Source organism: Chinchilla lanigera, unplaced genomic scaffold (assembly GCF_000276665.1).
Source record: "Chinchilla lanigera isolate Chin_1 unplaced genomic scaffold, ChiLan1.0 scaffold00009, whole genome shotgun sequence".
NCBI classification, from domain to species: domain Eukaryota; kingdom Metazoa; phylum Chordata; class Mammalia; order Rodentia; family Chinchillidae; genus Chinchilla; species Chinchilla lanigera.
Window position 1 is genome coordinate 32,921,078 of NW_004955410.1, and position 20,038 is coordinate 32,941,115.

Below are 20,038 nucleotides of genomic sequence, written 5' to 3' on the forward strand. Positions count from 1 at the left end.
GATGGAGACAGAGAGATGGAATGCAGAAACAACAGGTAAATTCTTAGAGTGAGCAATAATGTAAAGAGACTAATCTATTACTTATTCCAATTTGCCTAAAGTAATTTAAAGTTATATAATATATAGTATAATTACTTGTAAAATTTACTAACATTGAAAGATGCTCATAATACATGGAATGGTTTTATAAATATATATTATATATGTAATATGAATATATATTCTCAGTTTATTACCTACAGGGTCCACATAATAAAAACCTCTTAACTTCCCTAAACAGTTCTGAAAATATCAAACAAGTTTGTGTTAATTCTAAAACCAAAATATTATGTTTTCTGTTATGTACTGCAGTATTTTTTAGCCACATATTTTATTAGAACAAATAAACTTCACACACTAACATGAATTAAGGCAAAAGATACAATAGTGTTTCTTAATGAAGTAATCATTAACTAGAAACAAAGCACTAATAATGAAGTGATGTTTTGTGACACCAGTTTCTAATGAAATATAATTTTTTTTAAGAAAAGAGAACTTTCTGAAAGGAAAATAAAGACTTTGAAAATATTGGGGTCATAGGATATTACAAAGAAAATGTCTTAAACCACTAAAATAAATCTTTTCATGAAAAACAGAAAAATATCTGAAGGTATATGTAATAAATAAAACTTTCAAATAATTTCTAATTTATTTTCTGCTGGTAGCTAGTGTTGAGATTCTATTTTTTAAAAAATCTGCCATAAACTGTAACAAAAAATTAATGCATAGAAACCATTAATAAATTAATTCCATCAGTAAACTAATCTAAAGATATAATTTTTTCATACATTGCTACCCCAGTGAATTATAAATTGCACTTAGATATCACAAGGTTAGGCTCTTAGATCAATCCCTACCATTAGAATGAAACATGCAACTTGTCAACCTTTGATTACAATGTTCTCTAGTCAGTCATAGGTGATATAATATTTTAAGAATTTAAATTACCATGACAGTCCATGGTTTTGTCAAAGCTTCAAAATGAGGATCCTGGAATGAGAAAACTATTTTCCTGTATTTTTTTCAAAGCTAGCAGCCTAAATCAAAGTGGAAAATACTTGGTCAAATTCATTTTTTATTACAATGTAATCATGTTTTACAGATGCCCATGGGATGGCTAGGAAATTACATGTGCAACTTTAATCAAACAGCAACATTACTGCTTATTTAATAATCAGTTCTCTTGTTATCTCTATTCTGGAGATAAATGTGACTGAGCCAAGGTAGGAAGTGATTATTGCCTTCATAATCTTATTCTGACCTTCTGTCTTGGTTTTCCTATTTATAATTATACATATGTAAGTAGAGTAGTGATTGTAGGCTCACTAGAAAATTCAGACAGAGTGAGGATTTTCTTAGTTTCACAAGCAAGCTTTTGAGTGGCCAGAAACCAAGACGGCCCTATGCAGCCTTCTGGGATACGTCTGTCCTCCTAAGTCCCTATCAACTCAGACAGAAGTGGGTCCAGCTTGGATTGACGTACACTCGGCCACTGCAAAATAAACTGTTTTAGCTCTTGGTTTGACAGGTACTTGAGAGAAGTACAAAATAAAATGAGAAAGCAAAGAGAAATGACGTGAGAAATCTACCAATTCCTTGATGAAATCATACAGATTATTTTTTAGTTCAAATAATTTGAAGGACATCAAGGTAGGAAAATGGGAAACTAGCATTTGTCAGTATGGGTAACTGAATCTTGATTTGCAGGCAGTGCTCCTATAATATGAAACTTAGCTCCTTTTTCCAGACAGTGGGCAGGTCAGCGGAGCTGGGGTGGAGCATGCGTCCACGCTCGGTCCACCGGTCCACCATGTTAAAGGTTTCCTTTAAGATCACGCTGACGTCAGACCCATGGCTGCCATACAAAGTATTCGGTGTTCCTGAAAGTACACCTTTCACAGCAGTCATAGAGTTTGCAGCAGAAGAATTTAAGGTTCCTGCAGCAACAAGTGCAATTATTACCAATGATGGAATAGGAATAAATCCTAAAAACAGACTGCTGGAAATGTTTTTCTAAAGCATGGTTCAGAGCTGCGAATTATCCCTAGAGTTTGTGTTGGAAGTTGCTAATATCTGCAGGGAACATACAATTACCTTTCAGAATAAAAACTGCTATTTTTATTTTGGTTGTAAAAGTGAGATCAGGCATTTAGCATACAATGAAAATACCAAGAGTCAATGAAACAATGACTCTTCTGTCCCTTCTTGTTCACATTCTTCAAGTGAAGAGAAAATGGTTATGCTTGGACAGTGCCACCACACAGAGAGTCACAGAGAGGTTGCCTGCTGCTTCACAAGTAGGGAATTTATTCTGGCCAGTGGACTGTGCAACTGTTTTTTATCTGGAAAATAATTCTGATAAGTTTTTGTGAGTAATTTTGGAAAATTAAAATTTCCTAAGTACATAATTGTCTTTGAGTTAAAAATGTAGAAAGATTCATTATGGATCATAAATGGCAGTTTGCTTGATAGCATCCTATAGACACGTATAGATTCTTAAATATACATTTTCTGATAAATGTAATAGACATATCAGTGAATATTTACCTGTTTTTATCATTTATAGTATACGTTTTCAAACTTGAGTCACAGAAGTTTTAATTAAATATCAAAGAACCAGAAATTTAATTTCTTGATCTAATCACTATGTGCATAAACTAATGTCACATACCAAAGTGCTTAAGAGTGCTGTTGCAGAATGTATTATTCATCACGGCGGAAGTTGATGATACGTAGAAGCATCTTTTGCTGAGCTATGCCTTTCTTTAGAGCTCATGTGTCTCTATCAGCTTCTGAATGTAACATGTTTTATGACAAAAACCCTCAAGAAATGACTCTTTTTAAAGATAATATTTCTGAGTAGTATTCTGAAAGAATACTGCTACAGAAGTTCACCAGAAGCTTAAAGAAATATGGATCAGGGCTGGGGATATAGCTCAGTGACACAGCACCTGCCTAGCAAGTGGGAGGTCATGAGTTCAATCCCTGGCACCAAAAAAAAAAAAAAAAAGAAAGAAAAAAGAAAAGGAAATACTCAGAAATCCTGATGAGTTATATTTATTGAAGACCTAACTTTTGAGAAAGTTCTTACATTAATCACCCAAGTGCACAACAAGCAGAGATGGGAAAGCCCAGCTGACCAGGCTTGGCAAAGAGGAGTGAGAGGCAAGGACAACATGAATGAGTGATAGGAAACCGTCACACAGTGTCACAGAGGATGCCAACAGGCCCACGGAACTACACAGAGTGTGTTAGAAAACCTGAAATGGAAAACAAAATACTTGACATAGTCTTAGAAAGCAAAGTGTATTTCTTGTCCACATACAGACTTAAAAGTACCCATTATGAGTATTCAAAAAATGTGTCCATAACAAAATATTTTATTTGTGTTTACAGAGGAAATCAGTGTCTGCATGCAGTTTGAAAGGTGAATCAAAGGATCATAGTGGTTGAGAATCAGTGCTGGACCTACTGTCTTATAAATGGCTCACTCTCTAGAGCAGGAGTTTTGTCTGTCTAGTTCTTTTTAGCACTGGAAATGCAGTCAGCCAATAAATAATCCCCAGCTTATTCGTGACTAAAGTCTCTCTAAGACCAATATTTATCTTAGCATGTTTCAGTGTCTTCACTGTTACGGGCCCCAGGTTCACTGAAGGAAAAAAACTACCATGAAATGCAACTGAATCATCATCTGAAGGGTGACAGCAGTACTTTAAGAAATTAACGCATTTTTCACAAGTCTGATGAAAAAATAGCAAGATTTTCAGTTATCAAAGGGGAGAAGTTCTGCTAAAGAATAAATATACTATGTTTGAAATGTTTTTATTAAAAAAAAACCTGATTCTCAAAGGCAGCTATTAGACCTCAGTTGACCAGCTGTTCCTAAATTCCCAATCCTTCAAGTTTAATTTAATTTTTGTTTTCCATTCTTCTAGCACAAATATCTACTTTCTGTTTGCATAGCTAAGTTTATGGTGTCTTGTGCCATAAGGCGATTTATTTAATACTTTTGTTCCTTACTTTTGAAAAGTACACTGTAGTTCTTAACGCATTTTGTTAAACAACTACATTTTGTTATTAAGTAAATGTGGCCTGTAAATTCTCTGTGCAGAAAAAATATGAAAGTTATAACCAAACTGCTGAAGTAAAAATAATTAAATAAATTTCTATTAAATTTATTAAATAATAAAATAATAATTAAATAAATTTCTATTAAATTTACATAATTAAATAAATGTCTATCTCCTGTGTTTGAAACCAGTGTCTAACTATAACTTGCTTCTCTTTATATTAAGTCACTTCCTCACAACAACCCATGTTTACCACCGTTCAACATTGGACTTATTCTTACAGTTTTTCCATTTTCCTAAGCTCTTTTTCAATGATCGTAACATAAAATTTCCATTAGTTGTTATTTCCCAAGTTTCAGCTTTTGATAACTTCCCCCCAAAAGTTAACTTTTTGTATTACAGTAGAAGCTTACAATCAGACTATAGTCAATCTGTGAGTCTATCTTTTCCTTTCAGCAAAATAAATTAGCTGTACAGTAAAATGCATTTTCATAGGGTCAGTCGTAATATTAGGAAGATGTTACATCTGAACTCCCTATGTCCTTGACCAAGTGTACAGTTCAGCCAACAGCATTTGTTGTTATAAAGACCATGGTAGGTATTATATAAGCTGGAGAGGAAAGTCACAAGCACTTCCAGTTGGGTGGAAGACAGTAATTCTTTCAGGCTACTGTGAGTAAATAAAAAAGGGGACAGCCCAACAATCTAGTCTCATATTTAGAGTTGAAAGCCTGCTATTAAAAAGCCAGATTTCATCATTTACAAGTTGTATGACACTGCACAAGTCCCAAAACTTTTATTCTTTCTTTGCTAAAACAGGTAGAGGGTATCTACCTCACAGATCTGTAGATGGTTAATTACAAAACATAATGTGTATCAAACTGAGCACAGTGCTTCAAAGCCCTCAGTAGCTGTTATTGGTGTATATGTGTGTGTACATATGTTGCACCAGGTTCTCTGCTTGATAAATGAGTAACAATGGTACAAGGTAGAAGGAAAAGATGATTAACCAAAGAGCAAGAATAGACAATGAGCCAACCACCTTCTGATATGTGGGACATCTGTATGTAGGAGTATGTGCACACATGTATGCATGCGGGTGTGTATGTGAGTACGTGCATGTTTCTTACCTCAGAGTCAGAACTAACTTTAGCAAGTGAAACTTCTGAGCTCACTAACATAGATAGGATAAATTCTCTTGTCCAAGGAAACATAGAGTGAGAAAAGTAGCATCCAAGACACAATACATGGGTCTACAACTTCATTATCTACAACCTGTGTGTGATTCTTTCCTTCCTGTAACATGCAACCCTCTATAGAAAAGGTTGACCATGACTCACAACTCACTCTGGTTAAGACTTACACCAGAAAAAATCAGCAGGACTACCTGTAAAACTTTATGGGAAGCAGGTGTTTCAGTCCCATTTTACGGAATGTGAACCTAAGGAAATAGGTTCTAGACACTGCTGTGAGGTGCTCTGCCTACGATCAATGATAGGAATGTAATCACATGCCCCACAAACCACACTATGATAAGTTCCCTGTTGTTAGGGTAATGCTATTTATACATTTATTTATAATTTTATATTCTGCCCTTTCATTTCATTCTTCATTGAAAGTTAATGTATTATAATTCATTGGCAGGCATTTTATTTTAGTGTGAAAGTAATCTAATAAACATAATAAAATCCATGAATGTGAAAAATTATCCCCAAAATGTAAGCAGATTTATTATACACAGCTGGAAAATATATCTTACATGAAGGCATTCATAAAATGAGTTAACTTTTCTGTGTGCAAGTTCTTTGGAAATACACTTGCAGGGTTATTTACTTTCAATGTCAGAAATCACCTGGGAACAGATGAAAATTACTAGTATGAGTCAAGAAGTATTTATATGCCACCAAAGAACTGAAGTAAAATAAGACCTTAGAGGAGAAATAAATGAGTTCCCTGAAAAACAGGGCATGAAGAGATGCAATACACTACTTAAAAACAAAGTTAACTTGGATCCAGTATCCGCATAAGAACTGCATAACAGGACATCTACGACATTCAGTCATGAGTTAAAAGCTCTATAATCTAGAACAGTGATGGCAAATCTTTCAATGATAACAAACATCTGCTGTGGCACATGTGCTGTTAAGTTTGCCACCACCAATCTAAAGAGTATTCTTTAAGATTTTAAGTGGTGAAAAGATTCAATATTGGTTTTATTTTTGTAATTTGTGCTTCTTGATGAGACAGTTCTTTCATTGTATCATTAATCTCAATGCCAAGTTCTGAAGAGAATGCCAAAGGTCACTGCCTGTGTGGGACTGGATGGACAAAACTCCCCTCTGTAGTATGGGCACACGAGCAGTGCATGCCACTGTATTGTGCCTACCCCCCAGCGCAGGGCATGTTGAGGTATGCTGAGGTGGTAAGGTGGCGCATCTTTATCAGTCGCTGAGCCCTCCCTACTGATAAAAATGAGTCTACGTCAATTCCATGGCACTGACAAGTAAATACTCTGTCTTGTATGGATCATTTCAACCTTCAAAACAAAACTATGACTACGAATAGCTAATATTACTACTTCTATTTCACGTATAAAGATGTTGGTTTAAGGACTTCAACTTTCACAGGGTCACAAACTTGCAATTGAAACTGTATTCAACTCAAGAGCCTCTGTTTTTAACCACAGGTTATTCAACAAAATAATATGGATCAGAAGAATGAGTGACTAAACAAGTGAATGAGGCTGACTAAAATGAATTAAACATCATGGTCATATTCCTCTTCACCCTTTAGTTTGAGACAGAATATTCTTCAATTTCCACCTGCAAATTGTCCATAACAAAATTAGATCCCAAAGGTCATGCCTGGTGTTAGGGACACTGCTATTCAATAAATGAACTAAAATGAAGAGAAATATCACCAGGCAGAGACTGTATTGCTCACATGCTGACATGAATAGCAGGCATTTGAAGTCTTAGTCTATAAACTAACCAAATTAACCCAAAATGAGGTAGTGGTTGTTTTTTTTTTTTTTTTTTTCAATTTACTGAATCTATCAATCTATCAAACTGTTTTACAAATGCTTCCCACATAATTGGTTGTGAATGTGCTATTTAACACTCAGCAGTGGACTGAAATACTATAGCTGATACTTACCGATAACAATGTACAGTTTAAAACACACTTCTTTAAAACATTCCTGTGATGATCTTTTCAGTGTGTCAGCTTGACTAGGCCAAAGTCGCTAGAGACTGAAACACTAGTGCAGGTGAGAATGTTTTCCAATGTGATTAAAATCCACAATAAAGGAGGTCTTACTGGATGTTCTGGATGGACCAGCTAAAAGGCTAAAAGCAGGACTGAGGCTTTCCTGAAGAATAAATTTTGCCTGTGCAAAGTAGTTTCAACCACGCCAGGGAGCTTGAGAGAAGCTTCCAGATGGCCTCCCTGCAGAGATCAGACTTACCTGGCCACACCCCAGAACTGAGGAAGCCTATTTCTTGTGATAACTCTCTTAACAACTTTTACTAGCTCTGCTTTTCTAGCTGAACCCAAATTGGTGCAATTACAAAGCATAGCAGCAGCTAGGACTTCCTGCCACCATTGGAATGATATATAATCTTTAAATGGAGACACAGACATATGGGCATTTGATAAAGACACTAAGCTTTTACTCATCTTTGTAGCTCAAGGCCAGTACTATCATGTAGAATGCTCAACAAATGTTTTAAGAGTGAATAAATGAAGGGATGAATGAATGCATTGGTTTGGTAGGCGAAGTCTTCTCATGCTTTACATCTGAGATTCATCAGTGTAATGTTTGGGGTACAAAGCAAAGAAGCTACACCTGACAAATAGCCAAGAGCCTTTCATTCTTCTCATCTTACAGGTAGTAATTTGTACACTCAAATTTTATCAGTCTCTCACTCAGGATGTCATTAAGTATAATTACCACTGAAATCTGAAAATATGATTATCACCAAGAGAAGTAAGAAAAATGAGCCAGGCAAAGATAAGAACCAAAAATCAGGGAAAAAATCAGCTGACTTGGTTACCCAGGTATCAATTTCTAGTTATAACTAAGTAAGTTGATGGCTTTGGCCACCATGGCTATTTCTACACACTGGGAATCAGTGACTTCAATCACTGGCACAAAATACTGATTCTTCAATGTCCTCTAATATCATACATATGCAAAGGGAACTCTATAAATAAAACCCCATGCCCTCCCATCTAAGGAAAGCATTCTAGCCACTCTTCCTATCACATCTTTGACCTCAAATGCCTGAACTCTTTAGCTCCTTATCTTGGCTTTCTTATTTTGCTCCATTTGGAGGTAGTTACCAGGAGCCAGACATGTGCTGTTTTAGATAAGGCCACCAGGGTACTTGCCTCTACAGCTTCATCAACCCCAAGGAGGGAACTGAGAGGGTAGAAGGAAAATAAACTTCCCTTCTTCATTGCCACTTAAGGACGATACACCCCGACACACACACTCCAGATCTTTTGAGGGGAATTGGGGACAGTACTAGGGGTTGAACCCTTGGCCCTTGCACTAAGCTACATTCCCAATCCTTTAATTTTTTTTTTTTTTTTTTTAGTTTTTAGACAAGGTCTCACTAAGTCACCAAGTTGCCCAGGCTGGACTCAAACTTGCTCTGCTCCTGCATCACCCTTTCAAAGTGCCAGGATTACAGACATGAGCCACCATGTCTGACCAATCTATCCAGATGTTATTAAAGTAAGTCATACTGCATATCACCAATTCTAAGAACCATTAGCAGGTGGTGTCACATCCAATGTATTAATGTCTTCCTTACTTTTTATTGTCATTTTACTTTTTTTTTTCTTTTGTCTTTTTGAGACAGGGTCTCGCTATGCAGTTCATGCTGGCCTTGAGCTCACTTTGTAGCTGAGGCTGGCCTCAAATTCACAATGATCCTCCTGCATCAGCCTCCCGACTGCTGGGATTACAAGTGTGCGCCACCATGCCCAGCTGTCATTTTACTTTTTGACTGACATATTTGTACATACTTAGGTGTTGTTTGGATTCATGTAGTGGTCAACTCAGGGTAATTAGCATATATATGACCTTAAAGTTTTATTGATTCTATGGTGAATACATTCAAATTCCTCTCATCTATTTTGAGATACATAATACATTTTTATAATTCTGGTTGTCCTACTTTGCCAGAGTGCCAGATCCTGTTGGTTCTACTTTTAATTAAAAGTTATATCCTTTGGTTCCAAACAGCAAATGGTTAATCTACAGAGCCAGAAATGATGCTAACAGACAAAAGAGATGTGTATGTAAAGGATATCACAATTAATAAGGAGGATAAAAATCAATAAAACCTATTAATTCTTAAGAAAAAATAATTCTGTCTCAAATCACGTTAATCTTAGGATCTATTCTTATTGCTATACATTTATTACCATAAATATTCAGAATAATTTGATATGTGAAAGTCATTTCATTTGGGAAAAAATGTACTTTTAAAATAAAATTTACTTTGGGAAAAGAAGTACTGTTTTCCATATCACGGTACATTAAGACACAGTTAATTTAACAATCTGTTTTTGCCTGTGGGACAAGAAGTTAGTCCCCTGTCAAAGAGCAGGATGAACCCAAGATAGCTGTTTTTAAGGACAAGTGCTAGCTGGCCAGCAGTTATATGGGAGAAAAGAATTTTTGCACACAAACGTGTATTTAACAGGTGATACCAGATTGTGTTTTATAGGTTACTACTGTTAAGCAAAAATGTAAGAAGCCACTGTTCCAGCCTGAGTTCCCGCACTAGGTACCAACAAACCAAAGAAAAACAAAGTCACCCATGCTAAATGCCACTGAATCACACTGAAACTTTAAGCAAGCAGGTAGATTCACAGACAGACTAGTTCTTCCTGACAATAGGACAGTCAAGTCTGAGTTAGCTAAGAGAGTTCTCTCTGCTTTAACCTGTATAGAAATGTAACCTGGTGTCACCCAACAATTTTAATATTGTTCTGTTTCCTTGTTCCCACCTTACAAACCCACTTCGGCCATTGCTCAATGGGAGCTCTCACTTCAAAAATTTTATAGAAGGTGTAGAGTAAAAATTTACAATACAACTAGGTATTTTGTAAATAAGGTCACAATAATAGAAGGTGCACTTTGTGAATCAAAAATTTAGATTTACAGACCAAATCTTTTACAACTTTGTCTCTGACTGTCCCTCATTTAAATATCCAAAATCCAAAATATTCCAAAATTTAGAACATTTCAAGCTACAACATGATACCATGCATGGAAAACACCACACATGAAATTCTGTTTCATGAACAAAATTGTCAAAAATATTGTACAAAATTACTTTTAAGTATGTAAATTATGGGCCGGGGATACAGCTCAGCGGCATAAGTGCTTGTCTGGCAGCCTGAGGTCATGAGTTCGATTCCCGGTACCAAAAAAAAGTATGTAAATTATATACAAAATATAAGTGAACTCTGTGTTCTCATATGGATCTCATTCCCATGATATTTCATTATATATATGCAAATATTTTAAAGTATAAACAAATTCAAAATCTGAAATACTTCTGATTCCAAGCTTTTTGGATAAGGAAAACTCAACCTGTATTCAAATGTTTGCCCACATAGTTGGATTTGATCTTTATTTACTTTTTTTAACCTCAAATGGTTGTCTTGGTCATATGTTTCATAGCTCAGCCTGTAGTTTTCGGTAATCAGAAGACACTAAGGCTCAGAGACTGAGATATCTTCCTAGTTCTGTTGATATACCATGACAGTCCATGGACACGAGCTTCCTGGACCTCAACTTTCTCCTCTGAAAAAGAATGCTTACTGGGATAACTGTTCTGCTGATGTTTAATAGCTTATTAAAAGAAACAGTTAATGCATTATTTATTTATTTGGGGTGTTTTTTGACCAATTTTGCATGCTTATATCTCATAATCTGAACAACTAATTTGAAGACAACAATGTGCAACATAACAACCATTGTTGAATTCTTATCATCCTGTTTGGTGAAACTCTGCATCATTTATAATTTTTTGTCCTTTTTAATGGTTTGGTTAATCTTGTATTCTTACACCTAATAATCTGAACAACTTTGACAAAAATAAAAGTATGTAATATAACACCCACTGTTAATCCCTATCATTTTGTTTTGAAACGCTGTATCATTCTTATTGTTTTTGCTCGGTTTTGTTTTTGTCCGTGTTATTGGCATTTTGCTATTGTTCTTTTTAAAAATTCTCTTTAAAATTAAAAATAAGAAAAAAACAATTCTTCTATGGGCTGATTATTGCCAGCACAAAGAAAAGATATACTATGGCATACTAGGTATACTATGTCCTACATTACTTACAATTTGAAAACCCTGTTTCAATTTTCAATTGAGTTCACTTTGTAGTATGCAGCCAGTCACACAGAATTTCAATGAAAATTTTAAAACTGGTTAAAAAAAAAAGAAAAGCAATCTCAGTATATAAGACAACACTCTGAGACAGTTGTGTCTAGCTGCATCTTATTAGAGTGGACTAAGAAAAGCTATAAGTAATAAATTGTAGAAGGGCAGAAGTTATGCAGCAGAAGGTGAAATTAGAGACTGACTATATGAAGATGGAACCAGTGAACAAAAGTATGAAATCTGAGGAGCAAGTGGTGGAGTGATACGAACTTTAAAGGGAACCCAAGTGATTGAGGTTGGGATTTGCAGCCTGAGACCAAGTAACAGCAATCTGGAGTAATTAAAAAGATGGTGTCGGCACACTCTTGGAAGGACCAAGCACAAGATAATACACATTCTCAATACTAGCCTCATAAAACAAGCTCAGGTGTGGTGCCCATTCCTGTAATCTCAGCACTTTGGGAGGCTGAGGCAGGAAGTTTGCAAGTTCAAACCTATACTGAACAATATAGTGACTTGGAGAGAGCCTGTCTCAAAATAAATAATAAAAGGACTGGGGATGTAGCTCAATGCAAAGGCTCAAGCACTAAAACAAGCAAATAGGACCGACTCAGCTATGGCTATGACTATGTAAGTTGGTCTGCCTCTCTGTCCTTGAGCACAAGGAACAAAGTTTTCCAGATAGAACCCCCATGGAACACTTCATAAATCTCCCTTCAGCTTGTTACCTTCCACCCACATCTCAGGGCTGTATGCCAGTTAAATCCACAGCAGTTATATTTTTAAACCAGCAATTATCATTCCTGCTCACTGACACTCCATACAGTTAGTCTGGTTTAGGGCCAAGATTTTAGAAAAAGAAAGACATATACTAGCTAAACTAAATCACATAAAACATAACTCAGACTGGCTCAAAAGTCACTCAAATGATTGTGAAGCAATTCTAATCTGACTCACAGGTGAGATGTAAAGCTAGTTCTATGCCAAATATGAATAAATTACAGGCTTATTCCCAAAACAACTGAAGAAAGAAATAAAAGGCCAAGACCTTAATTAAAATACCGTTTTCTTTAGAGAAGGTGGAGAGTATCATTAAAAATCCTTATCATAGCAAGACAAATGGAAGAGCTCAGATTACATTGTAAAAACAAATATAGACTGGGTGAGAACTTTACAGCAAGGAGTTTAGGAAAGAACTTAGCTATTCTGCATCCAACTTTATCCATTTATATTCAAATGTCATTACACACCTTGCCTTTTCAAATTGTTTATTAAATAATGATCCTTACATTGTCTACGATAATATGAACAATCTAGGGAAAGCAAAGACCAGAACTATGGTAACACCTCTTGTTTTAATGGCCCTCAAATCACCGAGCCACATGATGCGAGGCAAGGCTACCTGGATTAGAAAAACTAATGCCTCTTTTCCTATTATCAATATCATCTTTAATTATCACAAAGGTTGAGGGCCAGGGATATAGCTTAGGGCCAAGGATATAGCTCAGCAGCAAAGTGCCTGCCTGGCAAGTGGAAGGTCCTGAGTTCTATTCCCAGCACTAAAATAAAAAACAAAGGTTGAATGTTATGCTACCAAATACATAAATAAGATTGCTTCAAGGACAACTTTGGTAAAAGATATTCACTCTACACAGACAAATATAACTTATGGTTGTCTTGAGGTTTTTTTCTATTTTAAATGCTAACCTCAGCATTTATAATAGCAAAAACTATTATTACTAAAAAAAGAAAATTTCCTTTAAATCATTCAGGACATCACTATTCCTTTAGAGTCATGACGACATTTGCTCAATACTAAACCCTTATCTCAGACAAACTACTTAGGTGACAGTGATGTGTGTTTGTCTTCCCCCAGTTGCTTCCATGCACTTAGCTCTACCTTCTCAACCGCATCGTGATAAGCCATCTGACAGTGCTGGACACAGCCTGGCATGTACCAGGAAAACAGTGATGCTCATTCATTCGTTTATCATCAAAGCCCTCCAGGAGCCACCAAGAGACAGAAGGAAGCAGACAAACATTAAACCCAGTGGAAATATTAGTTTTGATGAGATTGTCAACATCGCCCAACAGATGCAGCACCAGTCTTTAGCCAGAGAACTTTCTGGAACCATTAAAGAAATCCTGGGGACTGCCCAGTCTGTGGGCTGCAATATGGACAGCCGGCACCCTCATAACATTATAGATGACCTCAACAATGGTGTTGTGGAGTTCCCAGCTAGCTAAGAAACATAAAATATTTCAATAAAGAGGTTTTCTGACCAAAAAACCACCAAATATTCATGCATTCCATAATCCCCCTGGACCCAATCCATTTGCTAATCACATGGGATTTTAAGGTGCCCCAAGTATCTCATATAAAGGTAACTTTACTGTTGTACAGACTCTAATCTGTGAGTTCTGAGCCTGTGTGACTCAAGATACTCCCTCATGCAATGAGGACTGTACTTTCTTGGTTCAACTTCAGCCGTGATACCCTAACCAAAATTCCCCAGGGACCTGAGGCTCAGGCTTGGCCTTGCTTCTTGGTGTTTGCAGCACATCCAGATTAGTGCCTCAGTTACATTCCTTCCAGCTAGGTGTTGGAGGACATTTGCTATATCTTCCTAAGTAGCACTGCCTACTAGAAACACTGCTGCCTGACACCACACTAACTTATGAAAATCTGCCCAACTTCCAGTTTTAATACTGACAAAATTGGCCAAGACTGATGTTACTTAAGCATCTTCTGGATGAATAATATCTACATGTACTTCACACTTCAATGAATCTAAGAATTTAATCTCTGAGCTTGTTTAGCCTTCAATATCTATACTAACATCTCTATGTTTGGGTTTCATAACCTGTACACAGAAATAATATCATTACCCACTCTGTTATGGTTTAAATCTAAAATGGATTTATCCACTGATGAGTTCACAGCAGACTTGGTCTTAGGAGGTAGTGCCTGGTTAGAAGAGGTTCACATAGAGTGTAACCTCGAAGGGTGTATTCTTGTCTTTGGTTCCTTCTTTCTCTCTTTGTCATGGGTTGAGCAGTCATTCTCTGCCATGCCCTTCTAATATGCCATTTCTGCCTTGGTGTCGGCCAACCATCAATTGAATTTCCCCAAACTATGAGCCAAAATAAACCTCTCCTTTAACTTATGGATGTCAGGTATCGTATCCAGTGAAGGGGAAGCTGACATAACAATACAAGCCCAAAGAATACTATGAAGATTTACATATATGTGAGGATGTATTTATAAAATACACATACTACCTTGTAGATAATATATGCCAGAAAAGTATTACTGTTAGTGTAGAGGAAAAGAAATTTCTTTCCATCTTAGGTTCACGACTCAGGCTTCTACAAAAAGAGTAACAACAGAAAAGCATAAAAACTTACTTCAGTTTTATGGGATGTGGGAGCATTTAGAAATGAAGATCCAATGAAACAGGTAAACTTTTGTCTTTCCTTTTTGATGTGATGAAGAACAGATATTCATGAAAAAAAATGGAGAACAAAATGGAGGTCGCATGGTCAAAACGTGAGGGAACTAAGCACGCCCTGTTCAGATTCTTTTCTGTGTCCCTCTTTACAGACATAAAATGTTCCTTTTCTTCAGGTAAAGGAAAGCATCTCTCAAATGAGGGCCTTATGACCTACTTCAGGGAAGGACGGGAGAAAGAGAACAACCTGCCTGCTATTTTCTCAGATGCCAAGGTGCCATTATTTGGGGGTGGTATGTCCTGAACCCATCTTATTTCTACTATCATCAGCTTTAGCAATGAAGGTATAGGATCCCTGAGGATGGAAGTGGTGTCTTGAGTCATGATTGTTGAATAAAATTGCATTACTGAGTACTTCAAAAGGATATCTAGAAATATTTTGTGGTTGTTCGGTTTGGTTTGTTTTGTTTTTGAGACAGGGTCTCGTTACGCACTTCAGGCTGGCCTGAACTCACTATGTAGCCCAGGCTGGCCTCAAACTTGTGGTGATCCTCCTGCCTCAATCTCCTGAGTACTGGGATTTTAGGCATGCACCACCATGCTCAGTTTATCTGGAAATATTAGGAGGACTATCATGTAGCTGTAAAAAGTAATACCACAGAAATAAAACTGCCTGCTTTAGCACACAAGATCACTAAAAGAACCAAGAATTCAAGATAGTCGTAAGCTCATATTGCTGACCCTATAAATAGTTTTCATATCACATTGTGTTCTTAAGATGAGAATCAATGTACTTACTCTGATGTTAGGTTACATTGTATAATTTAACTTCTCCTTGGAAAGGCAGAGTATGAGGTTGCTTTGACAATGTTCACTTACCCCGTTATTTGTTGATCAAGCCTGTGCCAGACTCCCTCTTAAGTGTAAGGAAACTACAAATAATCAAGCAGACAAAAGACTTTGGTCCACATTGCTTACATTTGGGAGATTTAGATAATAATATTGTTATTTTGCACTAAACTGTGATAATGATGAAGCATATTATTGAGAAGCTTCTTTGCTGTGTTATCTATAGTGAGAATTTCAACCCCTGCTCCATTTATATATTCATGCCCGCTTCTGGAGGCATTGGACCAGCGTTCCCAAAATTCAGTGGGAAAGCATGTATAGTTTTAATGCCAAGAGGGGTATGATAGTGTTATTTTGTTGTCAGTTCTGGTGATAAAAGTATGCATTCCACAGTTTACCTTGAGAAGAATTCTACTACCAGATATGGACAGAATAGTAAAGATCCCTTTGAAGCCAAGCAATTCAAAGACAGTACTGCTGGAGAGAAAAGCATCACTTCTATCCAGACACAGGTCGAAGTGGTCCACATGTAAGGCATACCAGTCCTGAACAGATTTCATCTCAAAAATAACCACAAGATAAATAGTGGGTTAACACTGGTGGAGACTATTCTCCTTTTGCATACATTATGTGCTTTAAATTCCCAGGGATTATTTTATAGAGAAAGAAAATTTTTACAGTCATCAGTTACATTTTAAAGTTCTTGAGGTCCTTTCAAGATTTTATGATCTTTCACTATTGCAACGTTCACAGATGGATATTGCTCTTCAAAGCAAATTAATGTCAACCTAAGAATAAATGAGTCAGACTGAGATTGTGTTTCATTATACTGCCAAATGTTCTGTGAATAAGGTTGCTGGAGAAATGGTTTACTTTAATGACATTGTCTTGAGGTTGGAGTTAAATAAGTTATTTTTTAATATAACAACCAAATGAAAAAAACTAAAAAAAATCATTGAAAATAATGTGCCCCCTCAATTACTATATTAAACTTGCATGAAGAACATGGCAGCTATTGATCCATGTTTCGTCATTCTCAGTGTGCATTCCAAATAGCTGTGCTCTTGAGTAGGACATTACTCTTTCATTGTGTTTGATACTTGACTGCCTTATTGAATCACCTACCAAAAGTACCTACATCTCTGCCCCAAGAAAAACTCCTTGAGAAATGATAGATTGGATAGATTTAGATTCATATCACTACCTTGATTTAAAACATATGAAAATAATGATACTGCAGTAAATAATATCAAATGCTGCCCACAACTCCATATACCAAAGATTTCCCAAGATATTTTGTATTGAATGCATTTCCAATACTATGCTACAAGAGGTTGACAAGAAATCAAGATGATTAGATCTCCTTAATTAGTATAAAAATTCACTTATTGATTGACTATCATACAAATCTATGAATACCTACTAAATTTTTAACATGTTCATTTCCTAGTGATGACAGATATTAATTAAATATTAAAAAGTATCCCCTACCTCATTTGTAATTTCAGTGTTCTGAGCTCAAGTTAAGAACCCAGGAACATCCTACGCCACAATTTTATTTCAACCTTGTTTTGGAGTTTTGGAAATAGACTACCTCAAACTAAACAAACAAAACTTGCAAAAACTGTCAGCACAAATATTAATCTATTTGTGTATGTGTTCAGATAGACAGATAAACAGAAAGGAAAGCAGTATTACATGCAGGCCAGTTCTGTAGCCACATGAACACTCGAGAATTGATCTCTCCATTCCACAGTAGAGGGACAGTTGTAGAGCTGTGCACGTTTGAGAGGGTGTCCGGAGATATAACCCCTTTGGAAACTAGGAACTATTCAATCAGGGGGTCTTTGCACCTCTGATCCTTCAGTCTGAAGGCTGTTCTGCCTTTTTCAGTCTGGGAAGTCAGTCAGTACCAGTCTAAGTCATTTCTAGTTTTCTAATTTTTGTCAACATCTCTTTCACTTTGTAATTCCCTTTCCCCTTTTCTTACATACTTCTACCTGCTTTATTGCTTTACTATCATGTAGAAGGGTTTCATGAAGGAGCAGAGGTAAACTCCTCGGTTTAATCTGTAATCTTTAGCCAGAACTCTCCACTATACCATAATGTACAACTCCAACTGAAATGTATTTAAGTCAGGATAACTATATCCAACATGAGACAGACTAACTTAAAGTAAGTGCTTCTGCTTTTTTTCTTTCCTATTCCTCTGTTTACAGGGATCTAAGTATATGCAAAGCGTCATAATAACCAGTACAGATATAAATAAATTAGGGTGGGCCTTACAGGTCAATCCAAACATTCAAATATTAACATCTGGTAAATTCGTTACTATCTTATTAAGATAGTAAAAACAGAAAACTACCACTCAGAACTATAGAAATAGTTTTGTTATGGTGCTGGAGCATAATGCATACCACCACACATATCAACACTGTCAGAGTGAGTACAGATTTAGCTCTGGGAGCAGAGCACCGTCATGAAGGGTGCAGAGCCAGACACCTCCCTACCTGAGTTCAAGGTCTGACCCTGCAGCTACGAGCGGCATAACTTTGGGCCAATTATTTATCTTCTGTGTGCCTCAGATACCACATCTGAAAATGGGAATAAAAGTATGAACACTGCCTCAGATCATGTTATGAGGAGTAAATAAGATAATATTGTTAAGTACTTAGCTAAGTCAGGCATGTTGGTGCGTACCTGTAATCCCAGCACTCTGGGTCCCTGTTAAGTCTGTCAGTCCCCAAAGGTCACCTTTTAGTCTCCTTATTATAGTACCATGCTATGCTTAAGAAATTCCACAGCAGGAATAAAAAAAGAAATCTGCTTTTACAATGTTTAACTTTTCTTTCAATACCTTTTTTTCTGTGATATCCTTGGCTCCTCTACAAATGGTACATATTATTTTGGGTAGACAACAATGGAACTGAACTATTAAAAACAAAATCTCTTCTCTCCAAGCAGTATGTGCTTTAAAATGAGAGCCAGATCTTACTTATAATTTAATAGACCTTTTCTCCCATCATTTTCACAGTGATACAGCTTTTATAGAGTTTTAATTCTGATTTTATATTCCAGAAATCTCAATACGGAGGCTGTAATCCTACTAACGTTTCTGGAAGCCTGTATTTCTGAATGCATATAAATGTGTATTTTCTTTAAGCAGCACATTTTAGAGGTAAAATGTATCCCAAAGACTTTAATCTATGCACAAGCCATCGTAAAACTTCCCCAGCAACTCTTTCTGTTACAGTTAACCAAATTACATTTGGGTATTTGAAACAAACGAGACTCTAAGGAAGCAATGTGGATGGACAAATATGTATGAACTGCACCCTAGTTAGGGAATACTTTTACAAGTGTGTGTGCTGACAGCTAAACTCAGAGAAACAGTTGAAAAAGCAAATAAAATTACTCAGTGGTTTATAAGAAAAATGAAAAAAGATGCTAATCTTCAAGATAAAAGTGCAAAGTCAAGAATAAGTTTTATAAGAAAACAAATCTCATTACAAAAGTCCTTGAAAGACAGGAACAACACAATTTATTGTAACAATTGGGAAAGAGAATCTACTGCCAGAACTGGAAGCCTCTATCTTCTATCTTCATTTCTTTCTTTCTGTGTCTGTTGCTATATCAAGATGTTTCTGTCAGCGTGGCTGTATTTTCATCAGGTCTGGAGTATGCATTTGGGAAGTGAGTTGACTAAACATAGACCAATGGCATATGGTGAATGGACTCTGGCAGAAGGAAGTGTGGGTACTTGGAGCCGCCCATGCTGAGGTGCTGTGGGGAGGTCTCTAAATGGAAAAACAGGGTTAGTTGAGAGCCCCCATGTAATCTTGCAGGGTATGAAAAGACTTTTTTTGGGTGGTACTGGGGATTCAACAGAGTTCTTATACTGTACTATATCCCCATGGCTTTTTTTTTTTTTTTTTTTTTTTTTGAGGCACAGTATAGCAAATACAACTTTAAATGTTAGGATTTGTTTTTAGAAATAAGCTTCTTCTCCAATCTTCCTAAGGCCTGAGGCACAAACAGCCACGCTCTCAGCTGGGATGAAGAATACGCACACATTGGCACCAGCAGCTCCTTCCAGTTTCCCTTCCACAGGCAAGCGAGGGAGGGAGTGGAAGGTGGATGCGAGGGATGAAACGTGTAACTTGCACCACGGAATGGAACTTTAAAAGGTAGATTTTTTTTTTACCCCTTTAGAGAGA

General features: G+C 36.5%; 1 protein-coding gene and 1 pseudogene across 1 annotated transcript in view; one reads left to right on the top strand and one right to left on the bottom strand.

The window, feature by feature from the left end:
* The window catches only part of Pde1c (phosphodiesterase 1C, calmodulin-dependent 70kDa), a gene marked incomplete in the record, with an annotated part of 467,041 nt that overhangs the window by 130,358 nt on the left and 316,645 nt on the right, over positions 1-20,038 (bottom strand).
* LOC102027953 lies at positions 1,850-2,109 on the top strand (annotated as a pseudogene).